Genomic DNA, 15134 nt, shown 5'->3' on the forward strand with positions numbered 1-15134 from the left:
ATTTTCTGCATAGCTTTTAACTGGCAGCCATTTATCAGACAGATAAAAGTCAGAACTTTTGGAAACAGCATCTTCAGGTTTGACAGCTCCTCTGAGAGTTTGCCATAATTATACCTCTATTTGGAATACATATTTTATATCCAACTCCCATTTCATAAAAAGGTGTAAGAATCCTACTAATCAGAAGTCAATTTTATAAACATTTAGCCCTACCATGTGACATCCTTACAGCCCATGAACCCCCTGTGACAAGTCATTGGCAGGAAAGGGGAGTGATGGGGTCACTGTTGACCTCCAATGACCATCTGACAGCCAGACCAAGTAAGACTATTATATTAATCCATATGTTTTATATTAATCAAGTTCAATTTATTTTGTAATTTTATTTAAAAAAAAAAATGCCTGCTGGGTAGAGAGCTTTGGAACAGATAAACTACGAAAAGGAAGGAAAAAGCAGCCGAGTGTGACCTAGAAACGTCTAGCCCATATGATTAAGGAGAACTCACGGAAAAGGAAATAAGGAGAGAACTAAATTTAATAAGAAAGAATAACTTATTGATTGCTTACTGCATACTCAACTGAGTTTATTCACAGTGATGTTCACAGATTAAGTCCCTCATCCTCACAGGGAGATAGGGGTTACACCCATTTCACAGATGGGAGTGAGCAACAGAAGGGACACAATTTTTTAAAGCTACACAGCTCACATGTGGCTGAGCTGAGCTTTTAATCCAGGGTCTCCAGCTCAGAGACCCTGCTTAATCAGAGGTCCCCAAGCTGAATCTCTCCCCATATAGACTCTCTCAACGATCATGGGTTCAGCTGTGTTTGAGGGACATTTAATATGCAAAGTGGTGAGTTGAAAATAACAATCCAAAACTCAGAAGAGAAGCAAGAGATGGCAGTGGAGTTAAAGATTCCAGGAATATGGGCATCGAGGTAGAGTTGTGGCCCAGAGAGAACTCGAGGTAAGAAGAGAGACTGCCCCATGTTGGGAGAGGAGAGGAACTTGGGGATACCCAGTGAGACGGACACTCCCAGCACATCCCCCAGGACCTGAGTGCTGGTGGCCTTGTATCATGGGGTTCCGCAGCGCGAGGGCTTTCTCTGTGTGGTTTCCAGCTTCTCAGCCTCTGAACGTCTGTGCCACACGCGGGCAATCTGCCATTGGCATGGTGGGACACGCGCCTTCCGCGACAGCAGCCGGACAGCAGGCATTTTCTGTACCTGAGCCCTAGAGGCCCAGGCTAAGCAAGTGCCCGGCCAATCTTACAGACCCTGGTTCTGTAGCGAGGGACACAAAAGCAAGCACAAACTTACCCTGGGTCAGTTTCAATGGGCACTGTCACCGTGTCTGGTGGTGGCCAGTGGCCAGTGCCTCTAACCTAAGGCTAGGAAAGGAGATGAACAAATATGAAGTAAAAGGTCTCCATTGTGAACTGAGATGGCAACAGCCTTAAAATCACAATTTGTTTTTTAATTGAATGACACATGGAGGAAAAGAGTCGTTGATGGTTCTTCTGGCTGCAAGTCAGAGAAATGGTTTCTCCCTAGCTAGAGCAGAAAGGAGGCCCTTTTTAAAAACAAGAAGGGTGTCCTGTCTGCCTGGGAGTGGAGCCAGGCCTCGGGAAAGAGTGGAACCAGAAACAGGAAGTCTGTAGCATGCTTCTGTCACTCACCCATGTGAGTGACACCTGCCTAGGTGCTCTCCACAGACTGCTTGAGCCCTCAGCTCCCAGGCTGCACAGCCGAATAAGCTCCTGGCTCCCACCGTGCGCAGGCCTTAGTCCACGCCGGGCGATGTCCACTCAGACCTCTGTCTCTGGGGGAGGTCTCTCTTTTCTCCCTCTTTCTTCTGTCTCTCTTCTCTATCTCGTCTCTCCATGTCTCTCCCAACGATGATTTGATCATTACTCTATTTCTGTCCAACTTACATTGTGCACTCCACGCCCAGTCTCCAGCTAGTGATGGGGAGGGCTACCTGTGGCTGCCATTTTTATTTGTTTATTTTTTAGTTGTAGTTGGACACAATACCTTTATTTTATTTATTTATTTTTATGTGCTGCTGAGGATCAAACCCAGGGCCTCATCCGTGTTAGGCAAGTGCTCGGCCACTGAGCCCCAGCCTCAGCCCATTGTTAAGGGATAAGGGTTGGAGAAATCAGTCCCAGGAAGCCCCAAAGCCTGAAGCTCTTGCGTTTTCCTGGAACAGGTACTTTGGAACCAGAGGAGGAACTTTTCTGCGATGCTGATAAAACTACTGTTAAGTCACCTCCCTGCCCCAACCACTGCATTGGTCTTGCCTGCGACAGTCCACATATGTCTTGCTGTGACTAAGAGGTGTCCGTGTGGCACAGGCCCAGCCAAGGAGACCCTCTCTCCTAAGAACATCCAACATCAGCCTAAACTGAGGAGACCACGGCAGCCAGAAGAGGGCAGGGCGATGTGGCTGCTGTCTTCCTCCCTGGAAGCTCAGCCTCAGGGAGCTTGGAAAGAGCAGAGGAGCCGGAATGAAACCTGGGAGGAACCTCAAAAGGCACCCTAAGAAGGAGGGCAGGTGGCGGTCAGCACCAGGGGCAGGAATTGGCTGGATGCTCACGTTGCCGAAAGTTCGGTTCTGTTCCCCGGTGCCAACCCAATAGCAAGGTCACGGTTTTGAGAAAAAGGAAAAAGAAGATTTATTGCTTTGCTAGCAAAGGAGAAACACAGGGGACTCCTGTCCCAGAGGCTGTGATTCTGCCCATCAGCAGGAACAGGGGGCTTTTAAAGAGGTGATTCAAAAGCTGCATTCCACCTGCTCTCTGTTGGCGCCGTCATTCACTTGTTAATTTGGGAGACAGTCATTTCTGAGATCTTCTGGTGCCATCCCCCAAAGTCTGGATGACTTCCTCTTATGGTGGGTGTGTGCCCAAGGACAGATAACTCTGCCTAGGTTGGGGAAGAAAGGGAATCCTGTTTCCCCTGAGATTAGGGAGGAAGAGATTAGGGAAGAGCAGGGAGAGAGGAGGAGACAGAAACATGTCCATTTTAAAAATCAGTCGCAGTGGCCGAGCAGCAAGGGCTAAATTCAAAGCATAAAATGGACCACTTACATAGAGATGGGGAAATAAAGGGATTATAGTAAAGAATAATGTGCTGTGTATTTCAAAACAGCGAGAAGAGAGGATGCCTAAGGTCTCACCAAGAAAAAATGATGAGGGCTGGAGATGTGGCTCAAGCGGTAGCGCACTCGCCTGGTGTGCGTGCGGCCCGGGTTCGAGCCTCAGCACCACATACAAACAAAGATGTTGTGTCCGCCGAAAACTAGAAAATAAATATTTAAAAAAAAAAATGATGAATGCTTGGGCTGGGGTTGTGGCTCAGTGGCAGAGCACTTGCCTCTCATGCATGAGACCCTGGGTTCGATCCTCAGCACCTCATAAAAATAAATACATAAATAAAAATAAAGATTAAAAAAATGATGAATGCTTGAGTCGGTGCATAGGCTAATTACCCTGAATGGACCATTATGCAGTGTATACATGTACCAAAACAGCACACTGGACCCCATACATTTATACAAGAGGAGGAAGCGGGTGGTGGGGTGGGGCAGAGAGGGAGAAAGGGAAAAAGAAATGCCTCCTTCTATCCTGCTCCTGCCTTCACTAAACCCTCCCAGAGTTCCAGAAATGACATCAGAAAGTACAGAGGGGACAGATAGACCCTCCATTCCTTGCAAGTTCGGCTTCCAGACCCCAGCCCATCTCAAGCATTAGGTGGGAGACACAGAAAACAGACCCCCCCCCCCCCACACACACACACACACCAAGCAAGAGGATCCAGGAAGCTGAGCTCAGTTTTCATCAGGTGCAGCCTGGCCCGTGGGTCCCCCTGGCGCCGCGGAGCGCCCCCACCGCTCCTTCTAGCCCCACCCTCATTCCTCTGGCTTTTCCTCTTCCTTGGCTCTGGGAGAGAGGTTGTCTAGGGTATGAGTGAAGGCCCCCTGCGGAGGTGCACAGTGTTGGTCGAGGGACCCGATGTTCTAGGAGAATCTGAGCTCAGAGGGGAAGAGAGCAACAGAGGAAAATAGACGGAGTCGTGGATGCTTAGACGATTCACTACAAGGAACGGAGGAGAGAAAAAATTGAGAAATAAGCTTGCTACATTCTCTCAAGGACAGAAGGGAGAATTTAGCAAGGTAAAGCTAATGGTGATAAATGAGAACTAATTAGAGACCATGGGCGTTAAAAACAAGGCATTCGTAATGGAGTAAGGAGCCCAATGGGCTGGGGGGAAGCTCAGTGGTAAAGCACTTACCTAGCACGCGTGAGGCCCTGGGCTCCATCCCCAATGCTACAGGAGAACAGAAGAGCCCAATGGACCAGTCCTTCCAGAGAACAATGCAGGGTTCTAGTGAAATGAAGGCCGCTACACCTTAGCCCAGCAATTTGATTTCAGTGTATCTAATGTAGATCATTTTTCCCCAAATATGCTTGATCATAAAAATCACCTCATTAAACCCACTGATGGCAGGACCTGCCTCTGATCTACCAGATTGGAAACTCCAAAGGGCCCAAGAGTCTGCATGCTTAATAACTCCTCACTACTCCCCACCCCTCCTCCCAAAGGTGTTCTCCCTCCCCTAGAACTGCGCATAGAACTCAGGGCCTCATGCCTGCTAGGCGAGCACTCTACCACTGAGCTACATAGCCAGCCCTTTTTATTTTATTTTGAGATAGTATCTTGCTAAATTGCTGAGGCTGGCCTCCGATTTACAGTCCTCCTGCTTCGCCTCCCAAGTAGCTGGGATTATAGGTGTGTGCCCCTGAGCCCAATCCAAAGTGATTCTGATGCCTGGCAAGATTTCTTTCCCAGGAAAATTCTCACCCAGATCAAAAGGAGACACACATGAGACTTTTTATCCCAGGGACTCTGTGTATCAAGAATGAAGGCAGAATCAGGTGGCCATCTCCAGAAAGCAGGTCAAAAAAATAGGGAGGGTGATTCTCTGTGGCTGGGGCAATTCAATATGGCAGCTCCGAACCTGGTACACACAGCATCAGATGGCCCAACTGCAGAAACAGTGTCATCAGCAACAAGTTAGAATCAGAACAATATCTATAGTATAAAACAATTATGCAATTTGAAACATCCTCATATACAGAAGACCCTGTGAGTTTTATATCCACTTATACATATATAAATCAAGGACAAAAATCAAGCTCATTTGGTTGTCTACAGAGATGAGGGACATAGGAATTAGGGATCAAATAAAGAAAACAAATAAAATGGAACCTTGCCCAATCCCACAAAAAAGTTTTTTTTTTTTAAGGCAAAATTGATTGACTCCCACAAGAGCCTGCGTGAAGCCAGGCGCAGTGTTGAACATCTGTAATCCCAGTGGCTCAGGAGGCTGAGGCAGGAGGATTGCAAGTTCAAAGCCAGCCTCAGTGATGGACAGGCGCTAAGCAACTCAGTGAGACCCTGTCTCTAAATGAAATACAAAATACGGCTGGGGATGTGGCTCAGTGGTCAAGTGATGCTGAGTTCAATGCCCAATACCAAAAAAAATTAAATTAAATTAAAAAACCTGCCTGAGTTTGTATCTCTCCAAGCCTGAGTTTTCCTCAGTCCCTTCCATTCTATGAGCTCCCTAGAAATTAATACCTCTCAATCAGCTTCTGTTGGATACCATCAAAGAACCCAGTGCATCCTCAGGGACAGCATCGGGGGGGGGGGGGGGGACATTGAGCATCTCCTGGATGAATAGACTTCTGGGTAAAGAGGTGAAGTGGTCTTTTATTTCCACATCCACTCTCTAAGCCTCTCCTCTCCAGGACCATGGCTACTGCTTAGGAGCAGCAAAACATACAGATTGTGTATCAGACTAGAGTCCCTAACCCCCAGAACATGCCTAGAATACAGTAAGAGGTCAATAAATGCCTCTTGAATTAAATACTTCATGAAAAAAAAAAAACCGAGTGCGTTTATGACAGCTGCTGTTGTCGATGTGCCTTTTGACAGAACCCCACCTCTACCCTGCCAGGTGGTTCTGTGTTCATGATCAAACAAGGGACAAGTCTTCACTGAATATCTTGGGTTGGACCAAATTAATAAGAGCTGATGCCAGGGCCAGATTTCAGAGTTCTCTGTACCTGGTTTAATGCCCTGATTTGACCATGTTGAAACCCTTAATGGTCTTTTCACAAAGAGCCTGCTCTAGTTCGGACCTCTTGTTTTGTTTTTCTTTTGCAGTGGTGGGGATCAAACCCAGGACTTCACAGGAGCCAGGCAAATGCTATACGCTGAGCCACATGTCCAGCCTATGTAGTTTGGATCTTAAATGTCCACGTGCCAAACTTCTTGGTCACCAGCATGGCACTATTAGGAACCTTTGAGAGGTGAGGCTTAGTTGGAGGTCTTAGGTCAATTGGGCTGTGCCCCTGGGAGGAGGGCTATAGAATCCCAGCCCCCCCCGCCCCCCGCATTCTCTCTTGCCTCTTGTCCACGACGTAAGCAGTTTTGTTCTGACCTGTGTTAACACCATAACATGCTGTTTCCACAAGACCAAAAGCAATGAGACCAACTGAGCATGAGCCGGAACCTCCAAAACTGAACCAAAATCAACCTTTTTTCTTTATAAGTCAATTTTCTGGGGTATTTGTTACAATGACAGAAAACTGACTTAACACAGGGTCCCACCTTTCCATTTTGCTCTGGGTCCTGCAAATCGGGGCCCAGTTGGTCCTGGTTAGCCCCAGCCTGAACCACGCTGCTACATGTACCAGAAACACAAAGGAAATAAAAATACCACCACCAAACCACCTTACTGTCTGGCACTCCCAGTGACATCCTTCAATGGCAAATTAATTTCTGTTCCAAGGGACATGCCATCCTGATCATGGCCTTTCCTTCTCACCTCCCCTGTAGAGCTCCACAAAATTCTAGGAACAGATAACCAGCTATGCAGAGGTCAAATTTTATGGCAGTGTTGGGCACAGGCTGCATATACATAAAGGTAACTCGAAGCACAGTCTCACTGCACAGGACGGCTTGGAACCGTAACTGGGTTTCTGCAGACATTTTCTGCTCTGCTTTCTGGAGGAGAGGTAGAGTACTATTTTGGAAAGAATGCAAATTTGGGAATTAAGAGAAGCTCAACGAAAACCTTCTTTGTTCATTTAATTGTATAAACTTGGGTGAGCTATTTAATTTCTTGGAATCTTAAACTTTCACGTTTAAAGTAAAATCGATCATAAGATCACCGGGAGAAGTAAATTGAGATTAAAAGATAGAAGGAAAGCTGGTCACGGTGATGCACATCTGTGATCCCAGCGACTTGGGAGGCTGAGGCAGAAGGATCACGAGTTCAAAGCCAGCCTCAGCTAAAGCAAGGCGCTAACCACTCAGCAAGACCCTGTCTCTAAACTTAAAAATATGAAAAGAGGCTGGAGATATTTCTCAGTGTTTGAGCAACCCTGGGTTCAATCCTTGGTACAAAAAAAAAAAAAAAAAAAGAAAGAAAGAACGAAAAGAAGGAATTTTTTTTTTCCTTTGATTGTATGCATAGTATATCCACACCAATTTGTGTCTTTCATACATGTACTTTGGATAGCAATGATCATCACATTCCACCATCATTAATTACCCCCTGCCCCCTCCCTTCCCCTCCCACCCCTCTGCCCTATCTAGAGTTTGCCTATTCCGCCCATGCGCCCCCTCCCTATCCCACTATGAATCAGCCTTGGGAGATGTTTTCTAACTTAATTACTCTTCATGTTTCCTGAATTTGCTTTGCTTGCTGATCTTCCCAAGGGTGCACCTCTCAGGTCTCCCCCACCAATTATTCCCCCTCCCACCACCCCACCTGTCCTGGGTGTCGAGAAGATTCGTTCTCATTTCCTGGGTCTCCCTGACGCCTGGGGACAAATATGAGCATAGAACATTTTGATAAGTGCAGCTGGCTCTGATAGCCACTCTCCTCCGGTCACCTGAGTTGGAGGAGAGGTAGAAAATGCTGTTCTATAGAATAAACACGTCTCGGTTTTGAATTCCTACTTGGCCTTGACCTGGATCCTACCACCTTGTTTTACACCCTTGCAGTAAAGAGGAGTCGCCACCTCTCTTGGCCTCCCAGGGGGCTCCGAGAACAATCAGTAAATTGTTATTAGTGAATGGTGCTCTTTTTATTATGTATTAACCGTTCCAGGAAAAACCAGTTATTCTATCACAGACAACCCTCTTACAAGCAATTAAAAGGAAAAAAAAAACAGAGCAAGTACAGGGAAGGGTAGATAAGGAGAAACTTCCACACTAGAAAAAAAAAAAAAATCAAGAACATGATTTGATTTGTACCCCGTTTAAAATTTCACTTACCCTCCAGCAGAATGAAATTCAACCCATTCCAAAAGATATGAGAAGCCTTGAAATAATGCAGCCTATGAGGAAAAAGATGTTGATGATCTTTCCGTTAATAAAATTTCAAAGCATGCTTTCCGTGAAGTCTGAATCTGACCCTGGAATATTATCTGAGAGTGTCCAGATGTTGGTAATGGGAAAAGCCAAGCAGTCAGTCATATGAACGGGATACCGTTCCATGTGGAAATTGACCTCACGATGATGAGGAAGGTGCTTAATTTATCTTTTGAGAGAAATTTTACATGCCATTCTGCTTCTTTTTTCCCTTCCCCGTAGTTAAATGGCAGCAGGCATTTCTCATGAGTAAATATGCCAATTACCAAGAAAGTTAGATTGGTTCTGAAAGAGATCAGACACCAGGTCCAGTTTGTGTCTGTATGTGTCCTCCGTTTTCTGTCCCTACTAATTTTATTTTGTGGACACCAACAAGTGTGTGAAAAGCCTGAGTGTACAAGCCAGGGGAAGTCAGGTGGTATCTTATGTGACAGTGACACAATACTAAGGTTGGATAAAAACGGAAAATAGTGCTCAGGAAAGGCAAATAGGTCAGTAATTCAGAATATTTGCTTTGCACTTTACAATTCATAAAGTACACAAAGTGTTTCCATTTTTTAATTAATTTTTTATTCTTGCGTTTTCAAATCTTTTTGACCCTTACATATCCTGAGCCAGTATATCTCACATACACACACAAAGATAGAGCATCAAAATAAAAGTTTCACAAAATAATACTTACCCTTAGTCTGCAAAGCATCATGTTGTTTTCTACTTTATTCCATCTAATTTTATTTCTTTAATGCAGGCCAGAATCCTCTAAATTGATTTCATGACCCACTAACGGGATGCAAACTTCAGCTGTCAATCACCCTTTCATTCAGTGGGTGACCACTGTCAGGACTTACCTTCAGCTCTACCCACTTCCATGAATTCTCAGGGTTGGAAACCTAAGAACTATACTTCCTCAACTACCTTACTGACAGGGCTCTAGTTTAATTCATGCCCAATGTGATGGCCTTGTGCGACATTTGGAAGACAGATTGTCAATGCAATTTATCCTTCCTCCAGCAGACCATGAGCCAATCCTCAGTGATCACAGGTAAATATGAGCTTTGCATTGCTCTGGACGTTAGCTCCAGCATGAGGCTCCTGGACCTCTGAGTGGACTCCGCAGTTACGCCAGGAAATGAGAAAGCTAGTGCTGTTACTTCTCTCCATGTCTGTTCTTCCAGTCTTTCCTACTGTTTTTAAGCGCCTGATGACCCATATCCATTGCCCTTTCGCTTCAGATATTTGTTTCTGTGTTTCTAACTGAAGCCCAGTTGATACTGGAAATTCCCATCTTATTTTTGCAGAAACCAAGACTCAAAAAGGTCATATGACTCCTGCAAGGTCATACAGTAGTAAATAGCAATTCTGCAACTCAATTCAAGTTTTCTGATTGCAAATTTACTTCTCTTTACTATGCCACAGCTGTATGTGTATTATATAAAGTCTTGGAGTTTTTTTGTTTGAGGAAAGTGAGACTTTTGCATCTGAATTTTGGTAAAACTGCTCAAAACTGTCACTGCTCTTTTTTCTCCTCTCTATCAAATTTAAATTTGCTCTTTTGTGCCTTTACCGGCCTATTTTGATCTTTCCTTTCTTCGAATTGTTACGCTTAAAATCTTGGGACTCTGTTAAAGACATAATTATTCTCTTGCTATTTTGTACATGTGTTTTTGCACACTAGGTTTTAAGTACTTTGAAAGCTGGAATTTTATTTTAGCTTTCATGTGGGTCCCCCATTATATTTCTTAGATTTCTTGAATAAACAGGTGACAGATGTTTAACATATACGATTGTTCAATTATTATTATTATTAATTATATCTAATTATTGCACAATTGTCATTTTGCAAAATTTTATGAATTACTTTTATACAAAGATTGATCGATCAACTCAAACCATCTAAATTGTTTAAGTAAGAAGACATTCTCTGTGAGGAGTTTGGGCAAGAAGAATTTTTATTGGAGGGATCAAATTCAAAGATTCTCTTCCCCAGATGCAAACCAGAAAACAAAACGAGAAGACCACATAACTCTGCACAAAGAGAAGAAAAATCCTGATTAGATTCCAATCATTTATACGAAATTCTTATCTTTATTTTCCTTTCCCCTAACTTTTCCACAATGTGTCATTTTTTAGTCGGTGAGTATTTTTAAGTCATTTTCAAGAAACTTTGTGAAAAGAGTCAGGGGTTAACTATGAAAGAGCTTTCAAATATACCTACCTCAGTATACCTACCCAGCACACATATGAAGGTCTAGATGTTTCCTGTCCCCTGGGGTTAAGTTCCAATCAGCTCCCAGCTCTAAAGCCAGTGCCAGATCATTAGCATCACCCTTCCAGGGAACCTGTCAGAAATGCGCATTCTCAGATCCCAGCCCAGATCTGAGCCAGGTAACTCTGGGGTAGCCAGACAGGTGACTCTGGAACCCACTGAAGTTGGATGATCTTCGCTTTAGATGTTTGAATCAAGCCAACACCCATACCCACTGATCCACTACCCAACACCCATACCCACTGATCCACTACCCAACACCCATACCCACTGATCCACTACCCAACACCCATACCCACTGATCCACTACCCAACACCCATACCCACTGATCCACTACCCAACACCCATATCCCCTGATCCACTACCCAACACCCATACCCACTGATCCACTACCCAACACCCATATCCCCTGATCCACTACCCAACACCCATACCCACTGATCCACTACCCAACACCCATACCCACTGATCCACTACCCAACACCCATATCCCCTGATCCACTACCCAACACCCATACCCACTGATCCACTACCCAACACCCATACCCACTGAGCCACTACCCAACACCCATACCCACTGATCCACTACCCAACACCCATACCCACTGATCCACTACCCAACACCCATAACCACTGATCCACTACCCAACGCCCATATCCCCTGATCCACTTCCCAACACCCATACTCACTGATCCACTACCCAACACCCATACCCACTGATCCACTACCCAACACCCATACCCACTGATCCACTACCCAACGCCCATATCCCCTGATCCACTACCCAACACCCATACCCACTGATCCACTACCCAACACCCATACCCACTGATCCACTACCCAACACCCATACCCACTGATCCACTACCCAACACCCATATCCCCTGATCCACTACCCAACACCCATATCCCCTGATCCACTACCCAACACCCATATCCCCTGATCCACTACCCAACACCCATACCCACTGATCCACTACCCAACACCCATACCCACTGATCCACTACCCAACACCCATACCCACTGATCCACTACCCAACACCCATACCCACTGATCCACTACCCAACACCCATACCCACTGAGCCACTACCCAACACCCATACCCACTGAGCCACTACCTCTAAGACTGCCGCATTCTAACTTGTAGGTGACCTTGAGTGAGACTGCTGGTGTCTCAGCCTGGGTCTCCCAAACCACAAAGCAGAAACCATCTCCTAGTTAGTGGGTCTGCCGTGGAATCTGTCGCAGTGCCCAATCAGTGGCGGCTGTGACTCCCTTTGTCCTGGGGCCCCTGTGCGGGCCCCTGTGTGGGCCCCTGTGCCCCTCAGCAGCAAAAACACGACGCCACACGTTAGTGTTCAGTTACGCCCCTGGCAGCTCCCCTCCAGGAGAACCGCAACCCACTTCAGCTGACAGGTGAGCCAAGAAAAAAAAAAAAAAAACTGCAATGGACCCGAAGAAGAGGGAGGGGGATGGTGAAGATGGGGAGGGAAAGTAAGCAAAGGAGGAGGAGGAGGAGGAGTGGGGGCGGGGCGGGAGAAGAGCAAAAGAGAAACGGAAACCAGGGGAAACGGAGGATGAGTGCCGTCAGAAAGAGGTGAGCTGGAGTAGATGGGTGAAAAAGAAAAGTAGGAAAAGAGAGGAAAAAAAAAAAAAAAAGACCAGAAGGGGTGTGGCTGCGGCAGGGAGGGGTCAGGCGTTCGGTTCGGCCGGCCCGGCTTTGCGCCCAGCAGGAGACTTCATCTAATTGCCCTGTTTTGCCCAAGCTGCTTCCAGGGCTGGGAGTGGTCTTGTCAGCATCTTATGTGCATATGTCCCACTTAATCCCCAACAGTGTGGCCTGTGTGCCTGCTGGGGGGAGGGGCGCCAGCTGCCAGGTGTCAGGGCGACGTGCAACCCAGATCCCAGACGAGCAGGAGCCAGATGGGCGAAGGGCACCCCCCTTCCTCCCAGAGCCTGGCCAGGAGCAAAGGCTGGAAATCAAAGCGTGTCCACATTCTTTCTGATTGCTTCTCCCTAAGCATTTCCCTCCCGAAGCCTCCTCTACCTGGATGAGCAAGCACCCAATTCTTTGTGATGCAGAGAAGGAGAGGAAGAGAGAATGAAAGAGGGAAGAAGGGAGAGGCTAGACATGGGGGAAGGGAAGGGGAAGAACTGTCCTGGCTCTGGCACTCCTCCAGGTGGGACAGGGCGCATGCGCAGGTGAGCATCACCCCTTGTGCGGAATTTTTTTTTTTTTTTTTTTTTTTGGATCAGGATTTAACCCAGAGACACTTAATTTATTTTATTTTATTTTATTTTATTTATTTATTTATTTGTTTATTTTAGAGACAGGGTCTCACTAAGTTGCTTAGGGCCTCACTAAGTTGCTGAAGCTGACTTTGAGCTCGTGATCCTCCTGCCTCAGCCACCCAAACCGCTGAGTTGCAGGCATGTGCCACCGTGCCCAGCTTAAATCATTTTCTTTAAAGCAGGAATTAATTCAAGAGTGCATAAGGGAAGATCATTCTGGCAAAAGGACAGTCATGTCTATAAATCACAGGAGAAATAAGAAAAATCACACCTTTGCCCAACTCGCACTGGGAGAGAAAGAAAATCCTTGAGGGCCAACTCATGGGTTCCTGGTTGTCAGCCCATATCTGACTTCCACTCAGCCTGCCGACCTTAGAGGGCTCCACACACCCTAACCTCCACCGTCACACCAGACAGCTCCACAAAGGGACAGGTCTCACTAACCTACCACCTCCTTGAGTTTAGAGAGAAAGGTGTTAAAGAATCGGAAACAGGGAAGGAAAAAACAACGTAAATATAAAAATATAAGAAATGCAGTGTGTACAAAGTAGATGAGATGTAAAAATGAAATGTAAGGAGGTAAATAAGGCTGCATAACTCCATTGGGGGTGTTTATGGCTATGGTTTGTTCACTCACATTTTACTTAAGCAGCTGAAAGTCCAAAACAACCCTGATGCTTATCCCAAGCACGATGGGACTAGAGGGGATGGGATGGTATTGGGATGGGGTAGGCTAGGATGGATGGGATGGGATGGGATGGGATGGGATAGATGGGATGTGATAGGATGGAGTGAGATGATCCATGGTGTGGCATGGCTTGGCCTGGCCTAGCATGGGATGGTGGTAGGGAGAATGTTAAGGTTAGGCAAGGAGGGTGTCTGCACATGAGGTGGTCTTCTACTGCAGAGGCTTTATTTGTAATTCATGAGGGTTAAGTAGGACTGTTCTCAGAACATCTCTGCCCTACCTCCTTCAAGGCCAAGATGGATGGTTTTAGGGTAGCACCTCCAAGGAGACTGGAAATGAGCCCCTCTTTGACTTCCCCAGAAGCAGAATTCAACCACCAATTCAACATGTTGGGGAAACAGACTCACCAGACTTCCTGTTTAAATCTCTCCAAGGAAAGATATTTACAAATACACCAGGCTGCTGTGAGTCACTCAAAATGCTCTGAGTATTTTCAGATCCTATTTAAAGGCAAACAAGTCCAATTCCTTCAAGAACTGCTTCTGGGAAGGGCTACAGCCTCGTCTGAACATCTGACCCCCACTTCACCTGGTGGTCTGTATAACAAGTCATCATTCATAATCTCTGCATCCCAGGCCGGCTTCCTTCCCACCTCCCCTTGTACCTGATCTTCATGACAATGCTACCCTCCTGGAGACCAGCTTCTGACATCCCTACCATCCCCAACAGCAGGGAACAGTGATCTGTTTTCCTTTAAAAGAAGAAATCACACTTTACTACTCAGCAGAAAATTCAGGAAAATCTAGGAGACAATTACCTGCAGTTGCACAAGGTAATTCATTAACAGTTTCCTCTGGAAGACAGAAAAAAAAAAAAAAAAATTATACCCCAAACCAAAAGAACTCTTCGGTGTACAAAGCCTGGCTCTAACTCCTCAACACGAGATGGAACTTTACAGGTTCCCAGGAAACTCTCTGCACCCAAAACGACACAGTCCATTCTTTATGAGTTAGAATCCATTTCCAGTAGGCAGTTCCAGTTTACACATCCTAGTAAATTCTCAGCGTATTAAAAGCAAAAAAATGCTCACTGTGGACATTGAGGACGAAGGAAAGGTCCCCTGCAGTTATTTTTGTGGCTGCTCAAGTTCCAGGAGCTCCAGCCTCCCAAAGCCACCTGAAGGTCTTGGAAATCACCCAAGGAGCCAGTGTTCAGAAGCTAATGATACATTTCTGGTGTGCATGCATGCAAAAGCTCAGAACTACATTTCCCTCGAACAAAACTGGAATTAAAACATCCTGATTGTAACTTTATGGGTACATACAAATTGTTGGAACTCGTGCCTCAATGGTTCGTGTGTTGGAGGCTTGGTCTTCAGCCTGACAATGTTGGAAGTTTAATACTAGGAAATTAGGTCACTGGCAGTGCTACCC

General features: G+C 45.9%; 1 long non-coding RNA gene across 2 annotated transcripts in view; it reads right to left on the reverse strand.

The window, feature by feature from the left end:
* Positions 1-418: 418 nt before the first annotated feature.
* The window catches only part of LOC143401562 (uncharacterized), a 51375-nt gene continuing 36659 nt past the window's right edge, over positions 419-15134 (reverse strand). The window contains exons 2-3 of one of the 2 annotated variants that reach the window (XR_013091680.1): positions 8356-10790; positions 419-5051 (exon numbers count right to left, since the gene is read on the reverse strand). This is a non-coding gene — a long non-coding RNA (uncharacterized LOC143401562). Of the gene's footprint in view, positions 7097-8355; positions 10791-15134 lie in introns of both variants that reach the window. The other variant, XR_013091679.1, reaches the window with a different exon arrangement.

Source organism: Callospermophilus lateralis, chromosome 6 (assembly GCF_048772815.1).
Source record: "Callospermophilus lateralis isolate mCalLat2 chromosome 6, mCalLat2.hap1, whole genome shotgun sequence".
Classification (NCBI taxonomy): Eukaryota; Metazoa; Chordata; class Mammalia; order Rodentia; family Sciuridae; genus Callospermophilus; species Callospermophilus lateralis.